Source organism: Onychostruthus taczanowskii, unplaced genomic scaffold, assembly GCF_017590055.1.
Source record: "Onychostruthus taczanowskii isolate IOZ18803 unplaced genomic scaffold, ASM1759005v1 scaffold4, whole genome shotgun sequence".
Classification (NCBI taxonomy): Eukaryota; Metazoa; Chordata; class Aves; order Passeriformes; family Passeridae; genus Onychostruthus; species Onychostruthus taczanowskii.
Window position 1 is genome coordinate 21,968,163 of NW_024501459.1, and position 13,977 is coordinate 21,982,139.

Below are 13,977 nucleotides of genomic sequence, written 5' to 3' on the forward strand. Positions count from 1 at the left end.
AGCACAGAGGGCCACTAGAGCTCTCTGCCATCCTCTGACCTTCCAGAGGGCAGCACCAAGTGCAGTGGAACTGGCTGGAGATGAGATGGGGAGATCAACAGCTCATCATCTGAACCCTCTGCCTACATTATGGCTGTCTCATGAGTTTCCTCAGGGCAAGAAAAAACAGCTGAGAACAGATACCCACAAAACCCAACAAATCCACCTGATGTCATTGTCTCTTGGGGGCTCTGTAATGCAGTTAACTGCTGTTCCCAGGAGAACTACCAAACCTAATTACTTGTCATGACTGCATTAGATGAAGAAGGTGCATGTTGCTGATAGTTGCCTCATGGGAACATAGAGTAGATCTTTCTTTTGTCCACTTATAATTAAAGTGATCTTCTTTGTACATTAGAATCAGTAGTTTATAAGGAAATGCAATAAAGATTTCTTGAGTAAATCTCTTAATTTTCTTAATATGTTTATCCAATTTAATGGAGTTTCTAATTGATTGGAGGAGGAGCAGTTTCAGAAATAGTGTGCTTAAACAGACGTGACAAACCATGCAATAATCCAGGTTTTTTCAAGGCTAATGCCTGAATAACAAGCACGTCCCACAACGGTGCCACTTCCATTTGTGCCAGACACCTGAGAAGCAGCAATCATAAACCTCTGCAATGGCTGGGAGAAAAACCTGTCATTCTATTATCTGTGCAGATAAATGTAGCACTCTGTGAAATCTTTATCAAAATTACCCACCAGCAGAATTAGGTAACCAGCTTCAAATAGCAAGGAACAGGGAGTTATGTCCAGTTGAGCAGCGGCAATTCGGACACCACTGATTCTTCAGTGGAAAGGTTGGAGAAAAGTGCAAAATATGGTACAGAACAAGAAATGCAAACACTGATGAAACACACAAGTGGTTGAATAGACTTTTATTATCAGATGAAATAACAATGCCTTAAAATAGGATCCCCTTTGGGTTAAAAAATGAACAAAGTCAAGGAACTGTAGATTAGAGCCAGGTGCTTAGTGGAACTAGAAATTTAAGAACATTTTTGCTTTTATCTGATGATTCTTGGATGAAATACTTGTGTTCATATTTCTGAAAGAAGTATTTCCTGTTGTTGAGCTTTCCTTTGAAAGACATATTTCTGTTTCACTACTGAAAGCAGTTGCAGAGCTATAAATGCACAGCAGGCCAGGCAAGACAGATCTTTAATTACACCTCTCCTTCCGTGAGTTCACTGCTCAAGGCTAATAAGGATTAAAACATATTCAATGACTCTGAAAAACTGTCTTAATGCTAGTCTTCTCAAATCTCCTGTATTATTTGGAGCAATAGAAGCACAGCAACTCCTGTTTGCAAGTCAAAAGGGAAAACTTTATGCTTTCACACAGTCATGTCCAAGTCCTGCTTTACTAAACCCCACTGTTCAAAGTTTTCAGCCAGTATCCTCATGCTGTGCAGGACTTTGATGCAAATCTGCAGATAACATCAGAGTTCCATGATGGCTTCCATGTAGCACAAAGTGATCTGTGACCAGATATGACTGGGAAATTCAGGGAAAGTGGAAGACACTCCATGTCTAACAGAGGAAGTAATGAAAATAATCAAACCTACCTGAAGAGCCTCAGGCAAAGAGATAGGCAAATGTTCCCCTGGCTCTCTCAAACCCTACTGACATTACACTTCAAGATCAAAAACATAAAGGTTGAATTCAACAAAACCAGAAGTACGGGAGAAAACTCATTCAGAAGTGTCCTTTGCTTTTGACCTCTTTCAACCCTGAAGTTTTAGGAGGACAGCACCTGGACACCACTTCTTTCTTTGCAGAGTGAAATGTGAAATTCCTGACAGTGTTGTGTGCTAAAGGCAGTGCTGTACATGGGGCTGGGCAGTCCCCAGGGAGCTGGAGAGTTCATTGTGCAGTGCACAGTGCTCACTTCAGGCAAAGGAGGATTTGGAAAACAGATTTTAGACATGAGACAGCATTAAAAAAGTGGAACATGTTGGTCTCTCGCTGAGAAGTCTAATACAGATAATAACAATTTAGTTATTCTGGATTAACGGTAGAACAGTAGTGGATACTGACCTATGCATTTTTCACATATAAAAATAAATGGATTGTGAACTAGAAAAGAATTAAAACTGAGCCTCACAGGGAAAAGAACTGAGAAAGAACATGAAATCAGCATCAAACCCACTCTCTGTAAAGAGTCAGGTCATCAGTGTACATGATAATATTCCTCTGTACAAACAGAGGAGTAAAGAGCCTGGTGCTCTATGGACCAAAGGCTTTTCTTTATCCTTTCTTCCAGCCACGTTCCTCATTTCCTTCACTTTGGTCCTATTAGAACCCCACTGCTGTTTTTGACAGACTGGAGCTGCCAGCCTTTTTGTCACGCTCCAACAGGCTGATTTCCTGGCTGTGGCAAGAGCCTGCAGCTCGTGAGCTCTACCTAGACCTGGGCTTCAGAAAAAACACTTCTATTTTTAAGGCTCTTTTCCCCTCCCAAGGATTCTCACCCAGTTATGCACAATGGCATTTAGCACATCACCTGTGACTATGAAGCAAATGCATCTGGGTGCATTCCCCAGCATGGGGCCAACTGGCACAGAAGTTCCCTTGTCTGTGCTGCTGAACTCTGCACCCTCCTGAAAAGTGACTGTGTGCCATTTGCCCCCTGGAATGGACCCAGCGGACAGGCTGGGAAGATAGGAACTGATTGGGAGCTAGACTGGGATAGGGATGGCTCTGCAGAGAAAGCGATTTTGACTACTGAGCTCTGGTGCTGCGGTTGCCCCCTATTTCATTTATTATGGACAGCCAGTGGCCACAGTACAGACACAGCCATTATCTCAGGAAACTGGATAGCTTGTCACCTACTTGAATGTTAGTGTCAAAATAAGAAATATCAAGCCTTGGAGGAAGTAAATGCTTGCCTAGTGTGGGATATTAAGAGGAGATTATGAACTAGACCCAAATTTCAAATCATTTGGGACATGCTTTGCAAGGGGCCTTGGGCTCAGTGATGAATTTGCTGGGGCTCTGAAGGGGTTTCAGGGCATGTGCACACCAAGGAGCTGGACTGGATGCCAAGGAGGGCCAAATGTCCCCATGGAGCTCAGCCCTTCTACCTCCAAATACCAGCTGGCTTGATCCTTGCACCCCGAATGCCAGTCTCTGTGGGCTCAGCCTCCACCTACACTAAGCACAGATGTTGCTGGGCTTATTGCAGACTCCAGACCACAGAGAGGGCTGTGGTATGGCCAGTTCAGCTTCTCAGCACCCCGCGCTTGGACAGCCGCACCTGTTCAAGAGGCGTGTGACTCCTCTGGGGCCGGCCACCTCCGGGCATGATGCCTTTCAGTAGGACTCAGGGGATTTCCACCAAGAGGCATGCTGCTTGTTCTGGTCAGCTCTGTGTGCATGCAGCAGTGAGGCAGCTCCTCCTCATCTACCAGGACCACAGGAGAGCTGGCTGATCTCCAGGGAAGGCAGTGAGAATGGGATGCTCCTCTCTCTGCTCCTGCCCAGTGCTTGGGCAGCGAGCCAGCCACGGTGAAGGTGAACTGCTGAGATGTGGTGACAGGGAGCTACTGCCATGAGCATTTAATTTTTAATTCCTCTCAGAGCTTCTTTGCTACCATCCCTCCCTGTAGCCCTAGGGGAAGGCTGCTGGCACGTGTTTCTGGAGCTCACCCTGTTTGTGTCTGGCTGCATGCCTGACTGTACGGATAAGGGAGCAGGATCCCCAGCCAGCCCTGCTGGGTGCTGTCAGGGAGCCCCTCCAGAGCAGCTGCTTTCCTGGGCCAGCAGTCTAGGGTGGGACACACAAGGTGCTTTGAGGCTGGAACTGCATCCCAGCTCAGTGGGATCTGCCTGCATCACTAGTCCTGGAGCCAGGATCCTTCAGGTTTATTTTTCCAAAAGCATCCTTTCCTTCTTCTTCAAAGGAGCATCCACCAGCAAGAGATGCTTCTTTTCGAGCTGGGCTATGAAAACAGTGGACAGCATGAGCACACTGCCCAACACTTGCCCGTGGGAAGCAAGGGCTGTCAGGGAGGAATTACTGGACTTACCAGTGAGGAAGCAGAATTGCCTGAAATACTGAAATACCCCTTACTGCAGACACAGGAGCATGCAGCTGTCCCACTTGGCCTGCAGATCCCCTCTTCTCCCCACTCAAGTCATTCTTCTGCTTAAAAATGTTATTTTGGGAAAGACAAGAATAATGGGAATAGCACTGTAAAAGCATGGGGAATTCAGCAAACAAAAAAAAAGCTGCTATTTTTGAGAACGTCTCAAATTGGTAATTGTGGCTTGTTTTAACTCCTTCTCTCCCACCTGCCTCCCCAGCACCCTGCTTGGAGTGCCACTCCCACTCATGGTAGGAGTGGCATGCAGGAAGGGTGTGTCTTACTACAGGCTCTTGGAGCAACACCACAGCCTACTAGTAACTGGCACCTGGTGAGCTAATAGTGAAATACTCTTCAATTTCTCATCAGATTCCTTGAATTGAGGCAGGGGTTTCTGCAAAGGTCCCAGTGTCTAACAAAAAGCATATAAGTCAAGCAGTCATCCTGCTAGTCCTTCTGTCACCTTTTGCCATCTCTGAAAGAATTGTATTTTTCTAATTGAAGCACCACAAACATTATGTGTCCATGGTGAGTGAAGAGGTCTGACTCTGCACAGCAGCAGAGAACACTGCCCCGTGTTCTCACAGAAAACGCCATCGCTGCAAGAAAAGAAACTGAATCTGCCAAGCTGCAGATCCAGTGAAGCAGTATAAACTCATCTTTAACAAATTCACCAAGACCCCCATGGAGCAGATGTGGAGCATGTCATACTGCTGTTTGATCAGCTCTCACTTTTTCTTGCCATGGTGTGGCCAAATTGGGCAGGTCTCTTTTCAGCCCTGGTCAGAGCTGGCATAGCTCTCCTGCCTGCAGCATCCTGTGCCAAGGGAAGGTACAGGTGACGTCTGGACCACTACTGCAGATGGCCCTGCAGTTCCACCTGACAAAAGCAGCCCTTCTGGGCTAAAACCTAGCAGAAGAGATGCAAAATAGGAAACAAATGTGGGGGAACCACTGTTTTCAGTTCCTAAAGCAATCCTATTCTGCCCAAGTGCTGCTGTGCATGCTGGCCAGGACTCCCATGGATGCCATGGAGGTAGCAGCAGGGACAGGGCATGCTCTCTCACAGGCAGTCTCATTTCTGAATTGTCAGAAATAATTCTTTGTTTCATAAAGATGACTCTAAACACTGCTCCCTGGATTTTCCTTTCCAAGAGCAGTAGGAGAAAGTAAATATCTATTTTTTTGTTCAGAAACAGTTCCTCTTTGCATTCCCTCTGACCTTCCCAAGTCTCAGCACTTCTGCCTTTCACTGAGTTCTGCTTTTCAGCTTTTACCTTAGTGGTAACAAGGGGGACTTCCTTAGCAGGAGTCACTCAGCTCCTTCATCAGGCCCTGTCAGGACAGGCAAAGCAAAACACAAATGGTCTTTCTGCAGAAGTTCCCACTATCCCATAACTCAGAGACCAGAGAGTCTACACAGACATCAGAGCTGCAAGTGATTTAATATCATGTGCCATCAAACATTACATGCCTTGCAATTCACGTTGGGGATTTTGATTAAGGAAACCCTTGAATGTGGCAAGGAAGAAGTGTGAGTTCTGATAATGTTCTCAATTTTTAGCAGTAAAGTAATTGAAAATGAAGGGTGAAGTGAAATAATTGAACATGAAAGCTGTGCGCTGTGTCAAACCAGCAATAATACTCAAGTGAGAGGAGACCATGGTTAGACTGAAAGATGTATCCTTGGCCAGCCATAATGTTGCACTCTTCTCATCCACATCAGCCGATGAAATAAAAACACAGTCCACCCTTCTGGTGGGACTGTTTCAGTAGGGTCAGAACGACTCTACATGAAAAGCCTCATACGTGATAAACAGCAATGAATAGGATGCTTGACAGGCAGGTCCAGAGGACAACAGACAGTGCTTCTGCTGAGATATAATTGCTCTAATTGGACCTGGGCTTGCAAAGATGGGGACTCTGCAATCTTGCTGCCATTCTGCACAAAAGAATACTGTTGTGATAGGAAGCACATAGCAGTTGTGGAAATAATCAACAGCTTTGTGTTCACATCCCCCTGGCATCTTGGATTTGCAAGCACAACGTGAGCAGAATATTTCGTTAGAATTAAAAGTTCTCAGGCTGAATTGCTTCATGAAATCTCTTTAAGTGTTATTCAGCTGAAGTTAGACACTTCATATGTGCTGGATCCATTGTGGTTTTGCAGTCCTGGAGGAGATGCAGAAAGACTGTGTGAGGCATAATCAGGAAATCTTGCTGCTCTAGGAGTGAGGGAATTTGCTAAGGAAAGAAGCCAACTTTGACCTTCTTCAGCTTTAACTTGTCTTCTCTTGGGTGATAGCCTGTAAACCACCTGATCTGCTTGTCTAATAAAATCTCTCTACAAGTCATGTTGGATGTCTCCAAAAGCTGATCTGTTTATAATAGTAGAACAAGCATGAAGCTATTGTTATTCAGTAGCAGGCACTGCACAAGGGTTGACTGTAGTGTTCCTCCAGCCCTTCTTCGAACCCAGTGCCCAGAAGAGAGTGCAGCCCTGTTAGCCACAGCTAAATCACATGGCAGCTAAACAACATCACTGCATCATTGCTAACACAGGCAGAGTATTTCACTCTCCCAACTCCTTCTGACAGCTCTGTTTCATAGAGCAAAAAGTCTTGTCTGTCCTGTTCTGCAGATGCCCAGGGACATGAGGCAGCACTGCCAGAGCTCCCTGCATGGGCAGATACAGCAGTGCAAGAACATCAGCCTGCCCTGGACACATCCTGCCAGCACACTCAGTCAGCCCTGCCAAGGGCTCTCCTTCCCGCCTCGTCCCATCCCTGCTGGTCCACCATGCCCCTGTGGCTGGACAGCCTGCCTCTGGCCTGCTCCCAAACCCATTACCTTGACAATGAAATTCAGCACACAGCTAAGAGGCTTTGTGACACATGTGGCAGGTATAAACCTGTGCAGACACTGTCAGTTGAAATGCTGCCTCCTGCTCCTTTGCAGTTCCTAAGTAAATGTGCAAAAATGCAGTTGTGATGTTCAGGAACTGCTCACGTCCCAACTGTAAACCAGCACCTGCATCTCAAACAAGGCCACTTGTCCCTAAAGAGCCAACCTGGCTTATTGCACCCTCCTTACAGAAATGGCCATCTGCAGTGACACCCTGAAGCTCTGGTTCTATGATCCTATTGCAAATACCAGACATGGGGGGCAAGATGTGCATCACCCAAAATGTGAGTGATGGAACAAACATCTTCCCCAGCACCCAGGCAAAGTGACAGGGCTGGGTGTAGGAAGGTGGCCCTGGGCAGCCATGGGAAAAGCTCTTGATCCTCAGAGCACTCGGGGGGTGACAGCATCCCTGGCTCTCTAGAAACCATGTTACCAGCCAGCCCATGTATCCATGCCATCCTTGGGGTCACAGGTCCACACTTCTCCTTTTCCTGTCGTGACATTTCCTCTGCAGTAGCACTGTGACTGTCACTCAGAAGGACTGTGACAGATGTATGGGGACTTCAAAGCATCAAGCATGTCCCACACTCAGCTTCTGTCTCCTCCCAATGCCATCCCTGCTTTGTGCATCCCAGGCTTGGTTTCACATAAGGACCTGACCAATGCCCCAACAAGGTGGTGGGAAAAATTTGCCATGGAGATGCTCTCCTAGAAAGTGCACATCTCAAACAAAAGCACACGGGATTTATCAACACAAGCCCAGCTAAAAAACACCAGACATGTTTGTTTCCAGCTACTATGTCTATGATGAACCATAGACTATCACAAGAATAAAAACCATGAGGATTGACATCAGTGGGTTTTATACAGCTAAAACTTTGTACAACACTGTGAACACGTACCGCAAAAAATAGTGAACTACAAAAGAAGACAAATAAAGCTAAACCAAGACCCACTCTCAGCTATCTTCTGTGAAAGGAGGTGTGGCTGGGAATTTCAGGTGCTGGGCAAATTGAAAGCAGCATTTCAGACCAAGTGACAAGCTTCTTGGTTTTTCTGCATGTAAATCAGATTCTTACATTATCTCAGTGTCATTTTGTGGCTGAAAGCAATTCAGCAGCTATCAGCACAGCCAGTCTGAAACTCAGCAGAACAGGATCTGAGCCCTTCAGCTCGTAATGATTAGATAATTCTGTGGAAATGAATCTTATGAAAAATGAAGTTAAGCAGAAAGTTGACAGTATGGTGAAGACCACAGAAGGGAGAGGAACTTTACAACTCAGCCTTCACATTTTCCACCTATAGGATTTCAACATTTGCTAAAGTTGTAGTAAGGGCAGCTTCTTCACAGTGCTCCCTCTGGGAAATATCACATTCAGCAATTCCTGAATTACAGTTTCTAATTATATTTTCATACCGTAATGCTGTCTGAAATGCAAATTTGATGACAGAATAATTCAATCCATATAAAATAATTACAAAATTACTGTTTCTCAACCCTCAACTCATACTCCCTGCTATTTAAGAAGATAAATTTAACAGCTGCAAAAGTACAGCCAAAACATAGTCTATTTTTTAAACTGTTATCTGACTAAAGCTGTCTGTACAGATTTTGGCTCACCATAGAAGATTATGTCTAAAATATGACTACCAAAAACATTCCAGAGTTAGGATTTTTGTTGCTTTAGCTTGGAACCAACAGCCAGGTCAGCTTTTATTTTGCATTCAGAGTACCCTACATATGGCATCTGTGTTTAATTGGAAAAACAACTGTTGGTTAAAATGCCAAATCTCTACTGCAGATCAGCTATCTTTTAAACCAGTTGTTCCTAATGTTGATGCAGACATTAAATTAGCACAATGTAATGATTTTTAGCAGAGTGGGAATCAACTTCTGCAATAAGTAATTTAAGATGCTGAAACTCCATACTGAAGCATCAGTTCCCACTGACAACTGCCACCCTCTACAGAGGATTTTATTCCCCCCTATAAATATTGCCTCAGCAGTAGCTAGGACCTTTAAAAAGACAGCAGAAATTGCATTCTGTTTGAAAAAATTCAAGGTACAGTGTTCCGCACTGCAAGGGGTTTTTAGGTTTTATTATGATTCTGGCCTAAATTTAGATTGTCAATGCCCATCAACTCAACCAGACCAAGGTAGAGCACACTGAGTGTGTTATTATTATGAGGCTAGAGGCATCAACAGCTCACATCTGGTTTTGATTTTCCTGCTGTATGCAGTTGTGTGAGAAGTGACTTGAGGAGATCTCAGACGTGACTTTAGCCAAGCTCTCTCCTAAGGTGCAGTGCTCCAGCTCCTCGGGAATTGCTGCTCTGCTCGCTCTTCGCCATGGACACGGAGACTGGAGGAAGAGATCGTCCCTTCCTCGTGTGTGTGCAAAGGGGGTGACATTTGCAAATGATATGAAGGCTGATGGGAAGTTGGAGGGTCAGTCTAGACTCCCTAAAAGAAGGTGGAGTGTTGCCAAGCCCATGTGCATCTCACATTTTTTCTCTTTACGTCACAGGATTTCAAGCCCAAGGAAGCTGGCAGTGTCAGTTGTGGCATTGGGCAGAAGGTGAAGGATGCAGCCACCTTCCCCTCTCGGTGGTGGGAAGGAACCTACAGGCTGTTTGCTCTTTTCTCATGGGGTGTGCAAGCGTGGCAGCTCAGAGAAGGAGGGATGCTTAGCATCACATTGCCTGGCAGCTTCACACCCTGCCAAGGTAAACCCGAGTGCTTGTCCAAAGGGTTTGCTACAGATCTGACCAGTGATAACAAGAGCATGAAATCGTCAAGCAGAGGCACACGGTCCCAGGATGACTGTCACACACCATTCCCTTCCCTCCTGAGCAGGGATCTGTGTCACCTCCAGTTGCAGATTCTGGCACTGCCTGTGAACTGCCTGCCTGCAACACATTCCCATCTCTGGGGCAAAACGGGTGGAGCCTGGTGATGGGATGCACAAAGCCCCCAAAGACTCATCAAGAGGGGACGGAGGTGTCACTCTTCCAGTCAGGACGCATCCCTGTGCAAGCTCAGTGGCACTTACCCACTTCCCCTATGACATTGCCTCTCAGACCTCTTGCAGCAGCATGTACAGGACCCTTCTGCTAAAATGTGAAGCAGTTTGCCATCCTTCACTCTAAGGTCAAGTTAGAGCCTTTTCAAGTAAAGAAAGACATCTCTATTCCATCTGGAGACGAGGAAGGTATTTTTAAGACATTTCTAATTAATAGCTCTTGAGCAAAAGTTGCATCAATTGTCTTTCCCCTTACAGGTGGCTTCAAGGCATCAAATGCTACAGGACACTGTATTCAAGCCTAAATGAATGAGCATAAGCCTCAGCCCACACTGAGCACCATCATTCAAGTCCAATCTGGGAGGTGACAGCAGCTACACACGGTGTCAGATCCTGCAGACATGATGATGAATGGCTTCTCTTGAATGGCAGGTGCCACTCAGCTCAAATCTGTCCCCATACTTCACGCCTTGGTCCCTCTGCAGACTTGCCCCAGCGGTATAAACTGGTGAACAAGCAGACCTCAGAGGGTGGTGGGCTGTTTAAACCACCTCCCTGTCCTCCCCTGCTAGCCCACCTCTACACTCTGGGGACTCACATGCTGATGGAGGGGGATGAATGCCACGGGCTGAAGCACAGCTCCCCACAGCAGCCCAGCTCAGCCCAGGCAGCTCACCAGGCAGGGACATCCAGAGCTCACTCCCCGTGGCAAGGCTGCACATGGGGTGCCACCCCCTCCAACGCTGCAAGGCTCCTGTAAACCTGGGTAAAACTCACCTGTGAGGAGCCAGGCAAGATTCCCCATGCACTGCTGCAGTGGCATCAGGTGAAGAATTTAATAAAGACAATTTGAAATATTTCAGCCCCCCCCAACAATAATGTCTCAGGGCATCAGTGGAACAGGAAAGGACTGATGAGATAACACCAAGTGAAATGGTTTAGACGTTTCAGACCGTTTAGACAGTTCAGATGTTTCAGCATTTATCCTTGTTCTCTGCTAAGAATGCCAAATGCAGTGAAATCCAGAGCACTAAGCCGTAACTTCCTTAGAGAAGTGCCTTCAGTTTTAATATCGGTCTTGGCTCTCTTTCTGAAACAATTACTTATGCCTCATTTGATAACATCATATAACATAGAATAATTTTCATAGATCTTTTAAAAATCTTTTACTGCTCTGTGTTTTAAATTGTTTTGTAGCTCCACACTGTTAGACCAGCAGCTGCTTTAGAGAATCATTACCATTATCAATAAACCCTTTGAACTTTGGGAGGAAGGGAACAGGAGTGTATAATTAGAGAAGATAAGAAAGATCTAACATACTTTTCCAGGAAACAACGCACATGATGCTTCAGCTGTAATCCGTTCTTAAAACAAATCTATATGTTCCCACACAAACAAACTCAGCCTGTGGCACTAAACTTCAGGAGCTCTGGGATATCCTTCCCCACAACAGCCACCTCAGAGTAAGCGCAATACAGAAACAGACACAAACTCCCTCTTGTTTTCACAAAAAGACCCAAATAGAATTTTATTTTTCAATCACTGTGGTGATTGAAAAATCATGCTGCTCATGCTGCTGTTCTTTTTTTAGCTATTCCAACTGATGTCAATGCACAACAGAAAAAAAAAAAGAAAAAAAAAAAAAAAAAAAAAAGAGAGAGGGAGAATAAACAAGCCCTGTGTGTGTGTGTGTGTGTGCTTGTGAGAAAAAGGGTAAAAGCCTGTATTACAGCAACGCTGCTCTCCTGGTATATTTCAGACAATTTTTCAGGAAGGTTTTGATTCTTTCCCTGCAAATACTACACAGCCAAGGGTGCCGCGTGCCCCGGGAGAGGGGCAGAAAGCCCGGGCAGCGCGCAGGGCGCAGGGACTGCGCCTGAACAAAGATGATTTAAATGCTGAACTTTGAGAGTTGGATTTTAAGCTGCTCCTGGCTGCATTGACTGCTGGCTTCCCCCTCACTGGACACGCTGGGTACAAACCCGCCTGAGCCGGGCAGAACTAAAAAATAACAAATTCCAGCAGAGGTGCAAGAAACACAGTGCCGAAACATCATTTCTTTTAACTCCTGAATGCGTTAGCCTAGGATTACTCACGTTCATTTATATTCCTAAAGTGTCAAATGAGAACGATATAATTTTATTCTCCTTTTATGGATCATTAACCTATATTTAACACCGTTTTGCCGTCTACACACACAATTAGTAACTGGAAGCTGCTCTGCATTTATCTGATAGCGCTGGGCTTGATCATCAAGGCAAACTTCCAGCCAAAACAAACAAGTGAAAAAAAAAAAAATCAGTCACTGATACAAGCTGCTTTCTATTCTATTTTTTCTCTTTAAAGGAAAATAATCCAAACCTGATGAGAACATAAAGCAAATGGTTACCTCACACTGCAGAAATGCAAGTTTTTAATAGTCCATGCTCTGGCAGCCCCTGGGATTCAGCGGCGGCGGCGGGGATGACTGCAGCATCCACCAGGCTCTGTCTCTGTCTCTGCCGGCTCCGAGGGCGGCCGGGCCGCAGGCTCAGCCTCCGGCTGACGTCAGGCCGCCGTCACACGGCCCGGCCGGCCCGGGAGCGCTGGTTGTCCCGGCAACGCCGGCTCTGCTCCCAAATCCTGGCGGCAGGTCATCTGTCACACCGCGCCAGCAGCGCGGGCTGTGGGGCTGCCTGCAACGGGGCTGCTCCCACCGCCGGCCCTCCCTTAACCCTGTCCTCTGGGAGACCGCCGCTCTTCCCTTCCTCCTGCATCCCCAACCTCCGGCAGAAAAAAGACATTATACACCTGGTTTGCCCAAGCAAAGGGGCACAAAAGCTGCCCCGCGAGGGTGCTGGGGCACCGCAGTGACATGCTGGCTAGCTAAAATTAGGGTCTTTCTAAATGACACGCAGCTGAAGTTTTATTCATAGCCACAGTGACACATGCTCGGTCGCCCACGCTGTGCCCAGATCCGGGCGAGGCAGCAGTGGTCCTGCTGTAGTGATGGGGGCAGCGGCCGTGCAGGGCTGCGGGCTGGCCCCCAGAGCTGCCTGGCCAGCTCGGCCTCTGCCCCTTAGCCTCAGCATCTGGTCCTTCTGCGAGTCTGCACGGGATGCTTCTCCAGCTGCTCCCAGCAAAACATCACGGGAAGGAGGACAAAGTAGCACATGTTTCCATCTGATTCTGACTCACCTGTGCTGCCTACTCCCGCAGGAAGAGACACAACACCACTGTCTCCAATTCCCTTGTAACTCTAGCTACAATCCACTCCTTCCTCCTAATTTCCTTTTTTTCTCTCTCTCCACCTTACCAGAGCCCCACAACACATGCATGCGCCAGGAGCAGGACACAGAAGAGGCTGGAGAAGAGACTCACCTGTGAGAAGCAGGGAGGAAAGACAAAGTGTCAGCAGCAAGAAAATGCTTCTGAGCTCATCAGGTCTGGATGAGTACACAGTGAAGTGGAAAGAAAACTGAACAGCAGATCTCAGAAGATTGTGGTCAGTGACACAGGGTCTAGTTGGAGGCCTGCAGCTCGTGGTGTTCCCCAAGGCTCAATACTGTGTCCAGTATCATCTAACTTATCCATCAATAAGTTGGATGAAGGGGCAGACACCTCCCTCAGCAAGTTCACTGATGGCACAAAGCTGGGAGGAGCAGCCAATACCCCAGAGAGCTGTGCAGCCCTTCAGAAGGACCTGGGCAGGCTGGAGAGATGGGCAGAGAACCATCTGAAACTCAAAGGCAAATGCAGATCCTGCACCTGCTGAGGAACCCCAGCAGTACAAGATGGGGGCTGCCCTGCTGGGAAGCAGCTCTGCAGGGAAGGTCCTGGTGGACAGCAAAATGTCCATGAACCAGAAGAGTGCCCTTGAGGCAAAGAAGGCCAAAGGTATCCTGGGGTGATAGGAAGAGTGTGGCCAGCAGGTCAAGTGAG

The 13,977-nt window shown here is 46.7% G+C and overlaps 1 protein-coding gene across 1 annotated transcript in view; it reads right to left on the bottom strand.

The window, feature by feature from the left end:
• The window catches only part of NCALD (neurocalcin delta), a 56,570-nt gene extending 44,019 nt beyond the window's left edge, over window positions 1-12,551 (bottom strand). The window contains exon 1 of the mRNA XM_041412865.1: window positions 12,446-12,551. The gene's annotated coding sequence lies outside the window, so the exon portion shown is untranslated. The remainder of the gene's footprint in view (window positions 1-12,445) is intronic.
• Window positions 12,552-13,977: the final 1,426 nt, after the last annotated feature.